This window comes from Emydura macquarii, unplaced genomic scaffold (genome assembly GCF_026122565.2).
Source record: "Emydura macquarii macquarii isolate MOO-44397 ecotype Brisbane River unplaced genomic scaffold, CSIRO-AGI_Emac_v2 contig_1876, whole genome shotgun sequence".
Classification (NCBI taxonomy): domain Eukaryota; kingdom Metazoa; phylum Chordata; order Testudines; family Chelidae; genus Emydura; species Emydura macquarii.
In genome coordinates, this window is record NW_027132013.1 from 785,936 (window position 1) to 799,348 (window position 13,413).

Consider the following 13,413-nt stretch of genomic DNA (forward strand, 5'->3'; position numbering starts at 1 on the left):
ATTGACCCCACATACAGTACCCTCTATTGAACAAACTTTATCAATCTCAGAAAGACAAAGAGCTGTGTAAATCCTGCTGGATTTGCTTATGTTTCCATGAAAACTGAATCAGTATTTAGGTAAGTAGGTCTGAGTAAATGTGTATGCGTGTGTTTGTGCACCACTTTTTGTGGTTTGGGTTTTCTTACTCTTGGCAGAGGGGATGACTATTTTACTGGAAAGACCTGGAAGGAACACACTGCATTACGGTACCATTCACTGAGGGGTTCCTTTTATTATTCCTACCAGTTATGTCAAGGACAAAGTGACGAGACTTACTGTGCTGTTAGAAGAATTTGGGAAGAATTATGATCCAGTGATTAGCATAGAGGTCTAAGAGACATGAAAGCACCTGGGTTCTATTCCCGACTCTCCACTTATTTGCTGTTTGGTTTCAGTTAAACTCTGTAGGGCTCAGTATACTCCGTTGGAAAATGGCTATAATTTACCAAGAGTATCAGGGTGTTGTCAGTGTGAGTGCTCAGCTGAAAAGTGATTTAGATTGCCAACTGTTAAAAAAATCATGAGATATTTAAAAAAAATAATAAATGTGGGATTATCTCTCTTAGTTTTCTGTGTTTTGAGCCTTAGGTCACATTTTCAAGTTTTTCTTCATAACCATGAGGACTACAGAGTTACTTTTTCAATGAAAGCTGAGATTCTCAAGCAATCACCTGACTCCAGGAGCTGTGACTCCAACCACAAAATATGTCTAGATTCACGATGCAATCACAAGAGTTAGCGGTACTGAATAAGTATTACTGTTATAAGAAAATGGCAACGTGGTCTCATGTGCCTCCACAGCACCTTCTGCTCTAACTGAAGTTCTCAGTTGCCATTCCCTCTCCTGGAGTTATCTCTTTCTCTGCATCAACAGAAACAGATGCTGATGAACTCCTGGCTCTTTCTGTGCTCAGGGCAGAAAAATTTATCTTTACTTAATTTAATGCTGTATGTGTATTTTATTCTCCTTTCTACTTGTAAACTCTCTATTGACTTTTGTTAGGCTCTCTCCAGGGCAGTGAGTTTGGCAATCCATTCTCAAACTCCACCCAAAAAACAAAACAACCGAGTTTGCTCTTCAGACAGTTTCCCCCAGTCTCTCCCGAGTCTTATTTAATTACACTACTCATCTCCATACAAGTCATAACAGAGGATCTCTGATCTTTTAGGAGTAAACAACAACCAAAAGGCAATAGTGACCATAGATGTGCAGATCAATGTACATGCTATTCAGTAGCTAGTTATTTTATCATTTGTGGAAGCAGAATTTCAGGTAAGTTAAAGTTTGTGGTATCAACATGATCAGATGATGGGAGTTTTCCTTTGCCAGAGAAATCATAACATATGCAAAATATACCAGGATGGCTCTTTTAAACTGCCATAAATTCCATTACATTTCAGGGAAGATAATGACATAATGAAATTGGGTTAGATATAGCATCTGAGGAGATAACAGTCTTATCTCTGTAGCCTGAATGGGTTTATTTCAACCCATTTATCATTCTCATTACAATCACTGTAATGAGAAAGAAGCTCTGTTCTATTATACCCTTTCTCAACAGCATGAAATATATATATATAGCATGGCTGAGAAGGACGTAACAAAGCACACTAATACATCTGTTTTACTGTTGCTTGCCTACAACTGTTCACTGAGAGCAGAGAGAGAGTCACACAAAGAGAGTGATGGGACACTGCAGTGTTGGGAATGAATTAATGCGTGTTCCAGATCTGGAGTATGTAGTGTGATTCAGAAATCCAAAGGGGGTAATTTTATCAAAAGGAAGGTGTAAGGGAAGGACATTGTGTGTGTATTGATAACTGAACAAATAAAGGGTTAAAAATAGCAGCACTGAAAGTTACATTTTGCTCATTACATTCTCTGTGAATTTCATGCTAGTGAAAAGTGCCACACACATAGCACTGGAAGATGAAGTCCTTTCTTTATCCACTGCAAAGATATACTGCAGAGGGAATGGAAGCCTCTATATGCTGCCCAACCAAGGATAAGTCAATTATACAGAGTGATCTGGATCACTTGGTAAGCTGGGCTCCTTTGTACAACCTGAATTTTAATACAGTCAAACGCAAGGTCGTACATCTGGGAACAAAAATGTACTCATTTACAGGATGATGGACTATACTTGGGAAGTATTGTCTCTGAAAAGGACTTACAGGTCATGGGGGATAACCAACTGAACATGATCTCCCAGTGCAAAGGTATAACCAAGCGAGCTCATGCGATCCTTGGATTTATAAGCAGGGTGATATCAGGTAGGAGTTGGGAAGTAGTGTTACCTCTGTGTATGGCATTAGTGAAACTGTTACTTAAATACTGTGTCCAGTTCTGGTATCCACCTTTGAAAAAAGATGTTTAAAAATTGGAAAGGGTGCAGAAAAGAGCTTCAAGAAAGATTCAAAGTCTGGAAACTTGCATTACACTGAAAGACTAAAGTAGCTCAAACTACTTACTATATCCAAGAGAAGGTTAAGAGATGACTTGATCACAGTCTACATGGCAATAATATTTCTGATAGTAGAGGACTCTTATTTATCAGACAAAGACACAGCATGATTCAATGGTTGGAAGCTGAAGCTAGACAAATTCAGACTAGAAATAAGGAACAACTTTTTAAGTGAGGGCAGCTAACCACTGGAACATCTTACTTAGGAATCCAGTGGCTTCCCTGTCACTGCAAGTCTTTAAGTAAAAATTGGGTGTCTTTCTAAAAGAGAAGTTCTAGTTTATCCAGAACTTATGGGTTTGATGCAGCTATCACAGGGTAAAATTCTATGGCCTGTTATGCAGGAGCCTGGAATACATGATCATAATGGTCCTTTCTGACCTTAAAATTTGTGTTACTAAATTAACTACAACTGAGCTGGAGGGACCAAATGCAGATATGAAAGGGTGTGTTATCACCTTGCTTAGTCAATCCTTCAATTGAGATTGCCATTAATGACAATTGGGATGTTTTGTTTGGTTGGTTGGTTTTGTAATGTGGACACCTGCCTACTTAGAATTAGATTTTGATCCACTCAATTATTTTCCCATTAGGCTACTGAACAGCCATCAGATGGTAACAATATTTGTCAGTTTCAACGTGATACAGAACCTCTATGTAACATTCCCATCCATCAGGTAATAATAATTTTCCCCCTCGAAATACTTCCCAAGTAAAACTTAAGTCTGAGAACACCCCTGTGAAACTGGTGAGCATTCATATGTCATTATAAAGATAGATAAACTGGACCACAGAAATATTTAGCAAGTTACTTGAGGACAAAGAGCTAGCAGCAGAACCAGGAGGAAAACTCAGGGATCCTGACTCCCAATCATTCACTCTCATCACTGATAACTTTCAGTCATCTATTTAATTGCCAAGTATCAGTGTGATCAGATGAGGAGAGGTTTTTACCATTTCCATTTTACCAGGAAAGAGTGTTGTACCGTTCCTCTCTCTTGAGGAGTCTAGAAGTGAAAGTGTCTGTATTTCATTCTCAGTCTCCTGAGCCATCCAACACCCTTTGAAGCCATATATTTCTATAATGTCAGTGCAGCGTATTTTGTTTTATTTTGGTCTTTGCAAAGATACACTTTTCCCATCATATGCTAGTAAAAGAGTTGAACAGCAAGATCTGATAGGGATGTTTTCCTATGTTTAGCTATACATGTGAATGAAAATATTTATGAAACACATTTACTTAAGAAAACTATGAAAAAAGTTTAACTGAAAATAATTTCTCTTGTATATTTATGTTGTCATCATTTTGTCAGGAAAGGTTCATGTGTGTGTGTGTATCTGGATTCTGCTGGTACCATGGTAACACTCTCCTTATATTCTATGGAGTGAAATGTTGGCAACCTTTTTTTCCCATTTTTTTCTCTGCAGCAGTATAATTCCATCTCTTTCATAGAAACGTATTTAGGCTGATTCCACTCTCCTCCTCTCACCAGTGGACATCTCTGTTTTCTTTATATGTGACAGAGGCCAGTGTAGCTTGAAATGCCTGGTAAAAAGGGCAGGAATGATATGAAAATTATTCCAAGCCCAAGTGTGGCATTTCAGCCACTTTGTATACACTGAGCTTGGCACTTTGAATCAGCACTTAAGCAGTAAGGTAAAAAGCTATATATGGGGCTTAGTAGGGACCACATAGCTGTTAAATATCATATTCGGGTAGTTGAAAGCTAATGGTTAAGTGCTGTCAGAGGGCATCTATATATTGTGTGATGCAGTTATGTAAAATACACTGTTCCTTAAGGAATCTCTCTCCAGAAATACAGATTAATTATTCACAGAGAGAGTCCCAGTGCCAGCTTCAAATAGGCAGGAGCATGCTTAGATTTTAAGCTCCTTGGGGTCAGGGACAGTCTTTTTATTCTGTGCATGTACAGCACCTAGCACAATGAAGTCCTGATCCAGACTAGGGATCCTAAGAACTATGGTAACACAAATAATAATGTTGGATGTTTGGCAATAAGATCAATAAGATCAAGATCCACTGGCACAGAGACCCAGCTGAATGGGTGGGGGCAACAGCATATGGAGAATTCCTCTGAATCCCAGTGGGAGTACCCCCTCTCCCCTCAGCCCACCTGTGTATGAAATTCCTCCTTAAAGAAGAATGTAAATTAGAATTAAAGGTCAGGATTACCTAGCAAGAACAGGCATAATGTATTGTCAAATATAGCTATCCCACATAAGTATCATCATCCATTCTATTTAGATGCAACCACTAGCAAGACATTTGTCACTCCTCAACTTGAGAAACTTGGCTCTGTTAACTTAAAATTATCTCCTACCTTTGCTCACCTTGGCACTTTTTGGGTTGCACCCAAAGCTGAATCAGAAGTGCCAGAAATCAGGTCTACGTTCCCTTTCTTATGAGATTTCTAATTAAGTTTCGCAGACCCTAGAGATTCAATTGGTTTGTATGAGCATCTGAATGTTTAGATGCTTACCTGGAGTGAATTTCTGACTCCATCTTTAATTTTAAATATAGTTTTGGTCATCTCTTTTTTGGAGCACCCTTGGCACGAAGGTTGGAGTGGAGCGGCGGGGGCAGAGAGGCAGAGTCAAAAGTTCTAGCTACAATAGAAGAAGATTCTAGAAGACTTAGTCAATTGGCGTTAATTGGACTTGGCCAGGGCGCTGGTCATCAAGCCAGGCCATAAGCTCCATTCAGCCTCCACAGCTTCAGCTGTTGTAAACCAAGTGCCAAAGAAAGCTTAGAATTTCTTTAAACCACCCCCTGTTCCTTTCTGTTCTTTGGAAGAGAGAAAGAATGAACACAATGCAGAGATTAGCCTGAAAAGTGAGTAGAGAGACAAAGCCAGTGGGAACCAATACAATACAGAAACCAGATGCTGAGTGCTAAGCCTCCACACAGGCTGTATGGCTTACAGGAAAGCCGAAGCAATGGTTGCCTGGTACAGGAATAACTGTTTGAAAGAACGTTTCCCATGCAAAGAAGTCAAACTACAACAATTCCTTTTTTGAGTGAATACCTGAAAAAGGCTTCAGGACTGTATCCATTCCCTCCATATTCCATGGCTGCAGACGGGCCTCGATACTGTAGAACCACGGCAGTTCCTCTGTGAAAAAAGACAGACATGGAGAGAGATCAGTGGACTTTTCACCAGGCCTGAAACAGACCCTTCATTAGCAAAACAGAAATGTATTAAGCTACAGTAATTGATTCCAAAAGTGACATTATTTAAGGTGAAATTCCTGTCTATGTGGAGGGCATATGGACCACCAAAGACCTGTTTTGAAGGCTTAAGGGGACTTACATGTTGCTGGGTCTCTACAGAGGGGTGAATTTCACCCTTAGTGCACTGAGGATTCCACAAACAAATCAAATATTGGAGACAAACAAAATGATTAAACTCAATAAAATAACGCATCCAGAGCTGATTTTAAAGTGTGGTCCTGGACAAATAAGATAACAGCCAGATATTGGTTAGAGGCCATTACCAATAATGTCTCTGTCAAAGAGAATATCTGTACCACAGTATAATGAAATACCTTCATTCTCTTTTTCAAATATTAACTTGTTCCAATACACTATTAAATTTAGGAAACTATGTTGCAAGTCAACATCAAAATGTGACTGTGCAAATGATAATCCTGTATTTCCCCATTTGTAAATTACTATGCTTGGATTAAGACCTTTGTTTTCCAACTGCCTGTGACAATAGACTAATTAATAGATTGAAAGCTTCCTGCTTATTAGAGTCTTTCAAAATGTAATGTATACATATATTTATTCAATTCTTCTTCTGTGTCATGGTTTAGGTTGATTATAATTAATTTCAGAGAGGAAACTGAATGGCTTTTAATTATCTTGAATTGTGGCTATTACCTAGGATAGATCTTGTCATAATATTTCAAAAACAAAGTCTATAAAGTCTGGAGGAAGGGGTGTTCTGAATTGCACTTCCCCCAGTGCAATTCAGTCAAGTTCGAGAGAGACCAGGTGGTTTTAACCATTTATGGAAATAGGATCTAAATATATGATCCTAGGCTACAATTACAGCAAGTAAGTACAATCGCACTCCCTGCTGGATAGTCTGGTGACACGTACCGGCTCTGGGCAGATGAATGTGTATCTCTGTCTAGAGTTTGTCACCACTCCACCACCCACCATGCAGAGAAGCTCTTCACACACTCCTATGTATCCTAGGCTACACCTGCACATATACAGCATGTCCAGACATGCCCAACCATGGCTCCCCATATTGCTAGAAAATGTGAAATACATACTAAAAATAAGAAAGGGTAAAGGTGCTTCGGGGACACAGGAGCATCTGAGGGCGAGGCCAGCATGGGGGCTCTCCAATCCCCTAACGGGGGACGTTGTGACTTGACTTCTTTTTCTTTCCATCAGATTAGTTGTATGACATGACTTTCTTTTAATAAATAAAACACAGCTTGATTCTTAATTTATCATTGTGATTCTTCCCTTCTAATTATACTGTTGAAATATATGTATCATTTGTTCTGTCTGACATCTAGACTAAACATTTGGAATTGTTGCTGCCTATGTACATGAAAGGAAGGATGTCTTGTGGCTAAAACAAAGGACTAGGAATCAGGAATCTATGGATCTATTCCCATCTCTGGTCCAGACCTTTAAAATCAAGTCATTTAAATCAAAATCTTCAAATGTTTACTGATTGTGCATGCCCAGTTTGACACATGGATGGTCTGTTTTTCAGAACCGCTAAGTGTATGTTACATGTTCCCCTCTCTTGTCTGGTCCAGCCTACTACTGGTACTGGCTAAGTAGCTGTTTCTTTTAGCTCAAGTGGCAAAGGCTCATATTTTAGTATTGGAAGTCCAAAATTCAATCCCTACTGACAGAATTCAATTGCTTTCAGTTAGAGTGGTGAGTATTGAACACTGCTGAAAAGCAGACTCTATGGGCCTATTTTTGATAGGTGCTGAACAACCACAATTTTCATTGTCTTCATTTGGAGTTGCAGATGCTCAGCTGTAAAATGATCTAAGCCATTTCACATTGGGTACCTAAACAGCGAGGGACTGACATTTAGTGGACAATTTTGAAAAATATAGGCCTATAACCCTTGTCCCTCAGTTTTCCCAACTGAAAAATGAGGACAATACTGCTTACCTCACAACAATGTCATTGAGCCAAATTTATTGATGTTTGTAATCCGCTTTTATCTTCAGGTGCAATGTGCAACAGTAGTACAAAATACTATGCATTATTGATTGTTAATGCATTATATCACACACTTACCAAATCACAATAATTTAAGATGATGGATGAACCTATTCTGATGTATCCTTCACCTTGAAATAAACCTGCAACCTTTATAATCAGCAGAAGACTGTGTTTACCCTAAGGTTATTCTAAATTGATGTCTGCAATAAGTCAATATGCCATACCAACCAATCAATGGAAAAAAATGCAGTACCATATATCAAGGAAATATTAGAGCACACACAACTAGCATTTGCAAGTCACCATTCAAGAGTGTACATGCCAGGCACAGTGGCTTTGTTTTTATGCACAGTTACAATTAACAGAGCTATGCCAGATCTATAAACCAGAACTGTGGCACCAAATAAACTAAAGGTGTAGCAAAACAGGGAAAATACAAGGAGGAGCAGTTATGAAAATGATGCAAAATAACAGAAGACAAGGTGGATGAGGGAATATTTTTCATTGGACCAACTTCTGTTGGTGAGAGAGACAAGCTTTCAAACTTACATAGAGGTCATCTGAAGAAGAAATCTGTGGAAGCTCGAATGTTTGTCTCTCTCACCAACAGAAGTTGATCCAATAAAAGATATTACTTCACCGATCTTGTCTTTCTAATATCCTGGGACCAACACCTACAACAACACCACAGACAGAATAAAGGAAGATATTCAGTGGTATCTATATGGATGCGTAAGGGAAGTCTAGGGACCCTTTTATAAAAATGAGTTCAAGATGCAACTACTGTTAATGAGATGAGTAGTTATAAACAAATCTGATGTACTCACTCACCCATACTTTTACATTAACTTAGGGTACCAGAGAGGATATGGTGCTTTCACTGCCACAATCTCTTATTTTTCCAGACAAGAAAGATCCTTTATTAATGAAATAAGGTGTCAGGAAAGGTGAGCAAAGCAGAGAATACACTGAGTCACATGGATTTATTTCTGGAGAAGAGAGAGGTATAGCAAGGAACATGACATAAAATATGATGGATAAATGACTCTTTGCTTCTCATCTGTGGCTTGTTGACAAAATGTAATGTGGAGCACTATCAGTGCACTTATTGGGAAAATCTTTCCAAGCAAAAATTTAAGATCATGATAAAAGCTCCTTTAAAGTTGAACAAAATACTATTGCTGTACAAAAAAGCATATAGGTGAAATGTGGTAAGAAATAATAGACCTGATGGAGCCAATTTACATTACCTGAAAATCTAGCCCAATGTTCAGAATTTACACAAATGAAAGAAATAAATGTGGGGTCTGTAAATTTCACATGTCCTTGTGGCAGTTTTAGATTACCTATGGCTAAAATCTGACCTGAGAATTGCCAACTCAGATGTCAAATTTCAGATCTATAGTACTCTTCAGAAGAATCCTTTTTATACTTTTAGATTGAAGGCACTTGAGTGAACTTGTGCCTTTCTAAGTAACTTCTAAAAGTCACAAAATGGTCTACTCTAAAACCCACAGTGTTTCAGTGGAAAGATCTCAGTATATACTGTTCTAATGAAAAATGTCATATTGTGCCTTTATGTCAAGGTTTGTTAGAAGTTATCGTGTTTACCCTATGATATTGTTCTCAAGATGGAAAATTCAAAATGCTATTCCTTGGCATTTCTACTGACATCATCAGTCTCATTAATTTTCATTTTGGAGCCATTATAATCTCCACTGGCTTAACTGTTTAGAATGTTCCTCTGGTCTAAATGTGCCTTTCACTTGTCCTGCCATTATAACAAATTAAAAGTGTGCCTTTCACTTGTCCTGTTAAAATCTGTTGAGGTTTGGCTAAACTATACACTGTTAGAAATCAGGCCATAACAGACCAAGTTCTGCCCACAAAAGTTCGCACTCAGGCCAGTTATATGACCCTAGTAGTCATCCCCCTCTGGGACACCACACGAGGCAGGAGCTTCCCCAGTTCACAGAAGAGGGAGAAATAGAATCATGCCTGGCTACCCCTCCCATTCCTCAGAAATACAAAACGCAACCATGTAAAACAGAAAATACCATGCCCTTATTTTCTCAACTTTCCACAAATATTCTAGTGAATGAGACCAATGGCATGAATGATCATGGAAATTTCCAATTTTAAGTACATTTTAAAGCATAATAATGGAAAATAAATTTAAAATTCACTCCACGATTCATATTGAAACCTGATTCTAAGAATTATCAATCCAGAGGACAGAAAGATATCACATAAGGTAGATAGATGAGTGGTTCTACAGATTAATGAATTCCTTGTACAAAGGCTATAGACTTCATGCCAAGAATTATTCACTGAAATTTTGGTGAATAATAACCAATAAATAAAATGGAGAGAAGCACAACTTCTCACAGACAAACAGCAAATTTATTTGATATTTTTGCCTCTTCTCTATAATGAAATCTTGCCCAAATCCTCTTGGCTTGTTTTCAGTGGGCCAAATTCAGCCTTGTTGTACTAGAGCACAGTTCCCATTAATTTAGGTTGTGTCTGATCATTCTGCGGTTGAATTTGATCCAATATCTTCCATTATTTTGTTTGCATTTCTTTTTACTGGAGTTCAGCCTGTGCCAAGTGTATTCAGAGTTTTATCCACCGCTACCCCAGATCCTACTCCTGCTTGATGTTTTGGAGCATATGGCCATTAAGGCTATATTTCCAATCCTTGTTTTTTATCCCCAGGCTCATTATCTTACATTTCTCCACATTGAATCACTTACTCCTGCCCATGCTTCAAATATATTCAATTCATTCTAAATTTTATTGTCCTCCTGCTTTGTATTGATTACCCCTCCTTACATAAAACTCATTAGCAAATTTAATCACCTTCCTTGTCTCTTCCTTCCTTCAGGCTGCTAGTGTTTAATGTTAATATTTGTACAAATCCAAATCCAGATGGCACTTCACTGACCAATTTCCTTTGTCCCATATTGCTTTGATAACTTCTCCCTTCCCTCTCAAAACTAAGTCTTTAGCTACTTAATTAACTCATCTCCAATGAAGTATTTACTGATCTTCTTTTGTGTAATACTTTGTGGCCAATTGGTTATGTCCATGGTTTCTTCTATTTTAGTTAATTAATACTATGTGTATTTTTTCTCAGCTATATCATATTAGCTTTAAGTGTAAACTCCTTTTTGTGGCTGCATGCTGATTGTCCTTAATTAAATCATAATTTCCTCCTTATATCCTCATGTTTAGTACCTTCAGAATGCTCACTTGCAGAAATAAAGCTTACAAGTCTGAAATTTCATCTGTCTTCCTGGAGATCCAGTTATTGTTACTGTCTGGAGAGAAAATGCAAATGGAGGTTCTTTGGAGAAAATTCTCCTGTATGATCTACTATGGGGAATTCTTGTCACCTGTAATGTATTTGTGCTACATGGACAGTACCATTAACAAACCTGCAGAGTTCTGTGCATGGAATTAGTGCAAGATATGTATTTGCTCTGCAAATCTGAACAGTAATTTGCCTTTTATTTTTAATGGGGGGAAATTTTGCCATGTACTGTATACACAATTTTTTCCTACCTCAGAATTCTAGCATGGTCCTGTTGTGTAAGTAACAGTCCCTATACCATGTCTGCTTAATTCAGTTCTAAATGTATGGAGATCCTGAGAGGAGATTGCAGGGCACTGAGTCTGTATTAGTCTTGGTGATAATAAAGTGAGGATGGACAATAGGGTCTCTCTATATAATAGTCTCACTAAAAATTGTCCCCTTTGGATTCAATACAAGAGAGTCCTGTCACTTCTCCGCTACAAGAAACACCACAGTTCTTCTGCCGTCCATGTGCAAATAATTCCCACCACCCCATTTACATCACTGGGAATTTTCCTTATCTATGGACTACTCTTATCAGTACTAAAAATGTTCTCTTTTCTTAATTATCTGCTCTGAATTGATTCTGATTTCCTAGCACATTTCTTCTTTCTTGCTTAATAAATGCAGATTTTTTGAGGGGGTGAGGGGAGGTAGAAGTGAATCATGCATAATATGTTGAATACAATTCAATAACACATTGAAAATCAATTGGCATTGCACAGCTAACGCCCATATGTGCCTTTGATAATCTCCCCTGTATGTTTTTAGCTATATGTACCTTTTCAGCCTCCACTTTTGATTTTTTTTAAATTTCCGCATTTAAAAAAAATCAATTAATTTTCAAGATCCGCTGTACACATTGCACTCCACTTAAATGTACATTGCTTAACTATTTATTCCATGTCTGCACATAAGGAACATACAGTTCTGCATTAGCCTCATTAAATTGCAATGGCTGGCATCCTGGATGATTGCACAATTTGGCAAACTGAGACCCCAGGGCTGCTCTTTATACTGCGATCACTCTAGATAGTGAAAAGGCAAAAACAGTAATAAGATTTTGCTCATTCATCAGGTTTTCTTTATCCCACTGTTAGTAAATACCATAAAGTATAACATAAGAAATAGCACTGTAATGTATATTTTTAAAACGATTGACATGACACGAACATGTTCATAGTAATTCTGAGAAAAACATGTAAGATACCAAGTTTACATAGAAATTACGTGAGTGTTTAGTCCTTTAAACAGCATCTTCTACAAGCAATTTCATGATCAATTTATGTGCATATTCAGGTGCTCATGCTGTTGCTGTCCACATTAATGTCTAATTTGATATTATATACATTAAATATATTTAAAGAGCATTGTGTCAGATGATGTATTTCGAGATCATGAGAACTAGTTGCTTTAAAATGTTTTAAAAGTCCAAACGATGATTAACATATTTTATGGGATATATAACCCATATATATAAAACACTTTTCCAGTAACCGCATGTTAGAAGAAGGGATGGAAATTTGGGGAGAAGTGGGGGCGGAAATAAATAAAAGTAATGTGTGTCCTTCTGAATTACCACTGCCCCTTTGTTCTGGCGTAAGTCCCCAAAAGCCAGTACTACTAGGTGGAGTATGGACATTTCCAAAGCCCACTAGAAACATTTAAAGCGATGGTATTCACCCAATCATTTACACCTGTATAACTTCATTGACTTGAACTGACATCAGGGTAACTGAGAGGTGAATCAGCTCCATATTCTCTTTTCACCAAACAATGTGTTGCCAAAGAACCAACACTTGCTTTGACACATGTATGCTTGCAAATTGCCTCTCCAGGCAATGCATTCATGCCCATAATATTCTGCAGATTGCCAGGCTGCTCATAGCTTTGATACTCTGAAACATAATTAAGGACCTTCTGTGCTTTCCCTCCTCCTCAACTTTCACTGAAACACTGGGAAAGGACCAAGAGCAAGAAATGATATTGAACTGACAGATACTAATCTACTACCACTCTGTGTCTATCAAATTCCAGCACTGAACATTTGAAATCTCAGTTACGGAAGAAGTGCAATGTGAGAGGAGGTCTGAGTCACGATGGCAAGTAAGAGAAAAGAGGCTATTGTTTAAATAAATCTGTTACATAGGAGGGGAACATGAGGATATGTAATAAAAATCCTATATAAGTGAGATCAAAATTAGGCTCTGTATGTGTTTGCCTTAAATGCAGTTATCAGCAAGGATATCATCTTCATGTTCACATGCACAGCTCCAGTATGCCAAACCACTTGGGGACAGGTTCTGTCCCATGACCTG